Genomic DNA, 6,204 nt, shown 5'->3' on the forward strand with positions numbered 1-6,204 from the left:
GGTTCTCAAAGCGCGGTCCTCGGACCAGAGGTGTCATCAGCGCCCGGAAACTGGCCCGGGCTGCAGATTCCCTGGTGCCGCCCCAGGCGCTGAAGCAGAAACCCTGGGGGAGGGCCCAATTCTGTGTTGTAACCAGCCCTCCAGGCACCTTAACTGCACGCTCGAGTTTGAGAACCGTTGGTTTCCGATGAGTTTTGAGCTTTGAGGCCTGCTGAAGCTCCAGAGGCCAAGAAGATGAGGAACCCCTGGGGTCCGTCTTGTACTACGGAGGTCAATGTGCAACTGAGGGAGCGCTCGAAGCTGGTGCAATGCCATCTCCAGCGGTCTCCTGTGCATTGGCATAGAAGCAAAACACATTACATTTTTCTAATATGAAACACCTCCTTAGAAATCGTTTCCATTGGTAAAGAGTGATGAAGGCATACATTTATTCTGAGACTAAGAGTCTAAGTTGTGTTGTGTCTCCTAAGAGAGATCCTGAACTTCTTTGTAAGTGAAAAGTGGTTAGGAGTGTTTTAGCTAAGGAAAAAAAGAATTCTTGAAACATGCTTTCTACTCCGCCACCTCTTTGGGGTGCAAGCTTTGGGGAAATAATAGTCTCAGTAGCTATAAGGACACTACACAAAACTGAAGGACCTTAGTCTCCATGACCAGGTAAAACGAAGACCCGAAGACACCAAAGGGGACACCTGTCTGTCAGATGAAATCCAGAACAAGAAGAATGAAATGCTTTCTGCAAGTAGCCAAAGCAAAACACAACAGAATAAAAGCCAGAGACTGTATATATTTATAAATTAGATTCTTTTCTAATCTATAAGATGCCTTTCCTATTTTTAACTGTATAAAGTAACCTCTGTTTCAAAATTAGGATTGTGTTATCCAACTCTTATGTAATAACCCAAGAACATTCGCGTCATACCAACCCCCAAGTAGGTTGTATTAATACAAACGTATTAATAAATGTATTACAAATATATTAATACATGTTAATGTATTGTTTTATAGACATAAACTGCAAAAGAAGCCCAACACATCAGCTTTGAAGTTTTCATTGATTTGGTGTCCTCTAAATTAATGTCGTAGGGTCTAAAAACGCATGTAGGGAGGGGATGATTAAAATACTGTCATTATGCATGTTTTGAGACTAGGAAATGTTTAATGAGCATGAAAATGGGGGGTCCATTAACACAAAGCTCCTGAGATATTTAAAATAAATGAATATGTCCCCAAACAGTTGCTTAATGTATTTTATACCTAGGCTACTTCATAGTGACTTTTTCTTGTAAAAAAAAATGTCTAATAATCTTGGAAATAATTTCTTCAAACTTGCTCTGTCTAAGACTGCCCACCCTCTAAGCCACACTCTCCCCGGGCAGCAGGATTTTGTGGTGGTGGGGGGCGGGAGCCTACAGAGCCCCGCCCACCCCCCCTCACCCAACCGGGGATTACTCATCACTGGAGTAAGGCTTTGCTTCAAGGGATCCAGACCCAAGACATCTGTCAACGCGCAAACTCTTCCTCCCGCCGCCGTCGCCACTCCTCAATCCAAACTTTTCCACTGACGTCAACAAAATTCATGTCAGCCACCTCCTCTAGAGGTTCACGTTTGAACTCTCCCTACCGTGGGTCTCTGGTTTCGCCCCGGCCAGTTCCTCACTCTTTCCACCGGCCTGCTTCCACGCTCTTCGTTCTCTCCTTGCCTGCCCTTGAGTGACACGCGTGGAACACGGTGGCTGTCGGCAGTCCTGCCCGGAGATGCGTCTGGGCCTTGTTTGAAACAGTGAATATTCTTTCCCTTCTGAGACGTTGGCAGTGAGGGAACAACTCATCAGATCCAAAGCCAGCCCTGGATTGGAAAAGGTTTTTCCTAATGGAATCCCAGGTCTCTTAAAAAAAAAAAAACCTTCCTTGGGAGAAGGAGCCTCTCTCTCCTGAAAGGCCCTCGCCCTGCTTCTGTCGAGCAAGGACCACTCGCTGCACGAGATCTGAAAGTCCTTGGGGCGAGGCTTCTGCTTTGCTAGGTCAACGTCAGAAATCTCACAGACCTGAGAAAACAGCTCAGTAGAACATGCGTCCCAGAGTAACTGGGTGTGGCTCAGACAGCTTCATCCGGTGGATAGAGAGAGAAAAGAGTAAAGAATAAGCAAAAGAAAACAGTGAATGTGACTTAAAAAAATACTATTGTTTTCAACAATGTCCTAGGTCCTAATTTCCCACGAGAGTGAGACTGCATAAACTGCCCTACCCCAGGAGGAGGGGTGGCAAAGACATCAGCCCCCTTTATATCAGCAACCTGTATGGCCTGGCCTACTGACGGCCCCCTGCAGCGAGCAGTGAAGCACTGGGACTGATCTGCTGGACAACCTACCTACTGTGTCCCTGTTTGTTTCTTGTAAAGTGAGGCACCAGCATTTTACCCCGTCAGCTCCGAGAGCATAGTGAGCCAACCCGTGTATTCACCAAAGCCGGATCTTGGAGAGGCCATCCCCCAGCACTTGGAGGTGCTGCAGGGATGGGGGGGGTGGCGCTTACACGCCTGCCCTGGAGAGAGGAGCACTCTCCTACGGCACACACCACAGCCGCTCCTGACCCTTAGTGCTGGGGTAGGAGAGGGTCAGTCAAGGCGAAGCTGGACTGTGCTGGTGTCTTCCTTCTCCGGGAGATGCCACGGGCATGGGGCGGGGAGCCGCCTTGCCCGGCTGCAGGCACAGGAAGCCCAATGCACAAAACCTTTGGCTGAGGCTTATTTAAGGTTCCTCTCCTTTCCCCCTCCCGCCCCTTGTATACAGTTGAAACTCTCCACACTAGGTCATTCAAGCCTGGAGTCACCAGAAAAAAGAAGGCGCTGTTTGGGGGATGGCAGATGATCAAGAGTTCAGACAGCTGCGATGAAGGATTAGTTGTGGGTTTTTCTCAGTGCCTCGCTACGAACTGTGTTGTAGTCCCATGTGCAAACACTATTAAATGAGAATGTTTTCTCTGGCTCTGCTCCACCTTCTCCCCACAGTTTCACTATTGAATTTTTTTTTCCCTTTTTAAAAACTGAAGGCGCTCAGGTTTACAGCTCACATTTAAAACTTAAAAACGTTATTTCCATAAATGTTGGCAGAAACCGGCCACTGTTTATCCCACCAGCAGTCATAATAAACCCTTTCCCACTGACAATCTAACAAATCATTTTCTGTTTGCCACTGAGTTTGGTTCAATACAATTTTTGTGCTTTTCACATTCCCTGAGTAAGAACTCCTAAAAGCAACCTTTCCCAAGGCGGCCTTTGTGATCAGTGTCCCCAGTGGTACTCCGCGATCCCAGAAGGGGGGGGCAACAGGTTTGTGGTGGTAAATAGAAAGTCTTGAGACTCAGAAAGGTGTTAGTATGTTCAATGTGTTGGTATATGACATTGGTACCAGACAATTAGTCCCTTTTAAACTTATGTGCACCCACGAACCCTGTGCCATTCACTGTTAAAGCCTGATCATCAACAGGGGTCACAAGGAGGAGCCCTTAGACCCTACCCAGTGGGTGCCCCTGCCTGGTTACCAGGGTGGCAGTGTGGCTGGACAGATCCCCCTGCCCCCAGGGTGGGCAGCCTCCCTGGGTGGGACCAGCCCGAGGAAACCAAACACTGCATGCGTTTGGTGGGTCAGAGGGCAAGTGAGGCATCGTAGGCGGGTCTGGCAACTCCCACAAAGCTCACACATAGGTTTGTTTTTTCAAAAGACAGACCAGACTGAGGCTGAACCCATGAGGTCTCAGTAAAGGCTCTTCTAGGCTCTTCCAAGACACCTATTCAGGGAGGCGCTGGGCTGAGGTTGTTGAGTACAGCCTGCACACTGGGGTTTCATGGTAGGTTTGGAGGAATTGGCTCTCGTGTGTGTGTGTGTATGCGCGAGTGTGTATTTATAGAGATCAGTTTGGTCTCCTTTGAAATAAAAAGCTTAGTAACTCAGTTCTACACCCTTCGATCAAAGCAAAGTGCTAACAATGTTGACCATGCTGTCCCCAGGGTTTCTTTCTCAGGGGCCACTACCAGGATGGAGGTGGAGGTGCTTTTCAATCCCTGGTGGAAAGAGGCCAAGTTCAGAGAGTGAATGAGGACCCTGCCACTACTACTGCCACTGGACCCTGTGCAGAAATACATCCTCCACAAAATGCTCAGCCCAGGCTCAGGACCTAAGCAAGAGGACCAAATGGAAGCTCTGCAGGGTGCAGAGGTGGAGTCAGACCACCCCGCCCAGCCCTGTCCCTGTGGTGGTCTCCTTGCACTTTCTCACATGGCTGGCGAGGAAGGACCACGGCAGCCCAGAGCTTCAGGAGAGTTGAACAGCTGCAGGAGGCACTACTCCCATGACTCAGGAATGCTGGGGGAGGGCACTCACTGGGTCCCCCTCTACTTCGTAGTCCTGACTGATGATCTTCTTCCCCACTGACTTCCAAAGAAGCTTCTTTGGTAGAGTAGAGGGTGGGACAAGGGAAGCAAGGAGAACCCAGCATCTCATGGTCAGAAGCCATAGAGGATCTGACCCATCGCTGGGCTGGGGTGCCTTGACTTTGGACATCAGTAGTGGCAATAACACTGACTCCTTTGGCCATACAGCCCCCTGGGCAAATTCAGCCAAAGCCACAGTAGTTGGGTAACCCAGAAGATCCTGACAGGACTTGGTGCAGGTGAAAGAGGAAGTGCTCTCAGGAGAAAGGGGATGAGGGCGCAGGATAGGACCGAAGGAGAGAGAGGGCACGTTCAGGTCCCCAGAGGCTGGAACAGGGAGGTGAGGGAAAAGGAAGCCTGGAAAGGCAAAGGTGTGTTTTCCACCGGCAGTTAATCACCCTTACACTAAAGACCCCAGACTCAGTGTCCTTTCAGCCCGTTCCAGACCGCTGTGGAAAAGTCCCATTGGCTCCTGCCTCCATCGTGGGAGCATGCCAACTAGACTAAGCAGCTTATTGGAGGAGAGAATAAGGTTGAATAATGAAAGCTCACATCCCAGAGCACCTCACTCCCCTGTTTTCTCCGGTCCAAAAGGCAGCTCCTTCTCAGTCTCCTCGATGGACTTCTCATGGCACAGAGGACCCCCAGGGCTCCTCCCCTGGCCCTTTTCTCTTGCTTCTTAATATATACATGCAGCCAAGATGACCCCATCCAGCCTCCTGGCTTCAAGTAGCATTCGCATGCAGATGGCTCAGTAGCAGGCGCTGTGGATCTCCTCCCAGGTCCCCTTCACCCTTCCCTCTGGGCCTGCCTGTTGGCCGCCAGTGACCCACAGTCCCTTTTCCTGAGAACTGGGCTGACCAAGCCACTTGTCTTCAAAGGCACCCCCACCCCCTAACACGCAGTCAATAACTAACCGGTGGAGGCTTTCACAGCAATTAACCACATGCATCCTGATTCCCGTCTCAGGCTCTGCAGCAGACCAGACCCGCGAAAACTCAAATTGGATTTGCAGCCTGTACCTCTCACCCCAAACTCAGCCTGCTTTACACAAAACTCTTTACTTACCCACCCCCCATCTTCCCCATCTTCCCCATCTCTGGAAATGGCAATTCCATCCTATTTGTTAACCAGGCCAAAAACTTTGAGGTCACCATCCGATCTGTCAGCAAATTCTATTGGCCCTGCTGTCAAAATGAATGCACAATCTGAGCACTTAGCATCCTTTCCATGACTACCCCCCAGGTCCAAGCCTGCATCCCCTTTGCCTGGGCTTCTGCAGCAGCCTCCTAACCCGTATGCCTGCTTCCGCTTTGCTCACTTTCAGGGCTTTCACAATAGGACGGCCAGGATAATCCTTGTGAAATGGAAGTCAAGGCACTCCTCTGCTCAAACCTTCCAGGGGCTTCCACCCCAGTTAGAGAAGCCAAAGGCCCTACATGCTGAGCAAGGCCCTAGGCCATCTGCCCTCTCCCCACTCTGCCATACTCACGTGTCTCGAGCCCCTTGTCCTTCTGTCCTTCCCCTTGCCCACTCACCTCCAGCGCCTCCTCGCGGGTCCCTGATCACAGCAAGTGTGCTCTCCCTGGAAAGCATTGCATGTGCTGTTCCCTATGCCTAGAATGCTTTTCCCTGAGAGCTGTTTCCCTGAGGTCTCTGCTCTGCTGTCACCTGAAGCCTTCCCTGACCACCCTACTTAAAACTGCAGCCTCATCTTCAGGCTACCCTGCCACCTTGCCTGGTTTATTTTTCTCTACAGCAATGATCACCCTTGA

This window comes from Phyllostomus hastatus, unplaced genomic scaffold (assembly GCF_019186645.2).
Source record: "Phyllostomus hastatus isolate PE091 unplaced genomic scaffold, TTU_PhHast_1.1 phas_scaffold_129, whole genome shotgun sequence".
Taxonomy (NCBI): domain Eukaryota; kingdom Metazoa; phylum Chordata; class Mammalia; order Chiroptera; family Phyllostomidae; genus Phyllostomus; species Phyllostomus hastatus.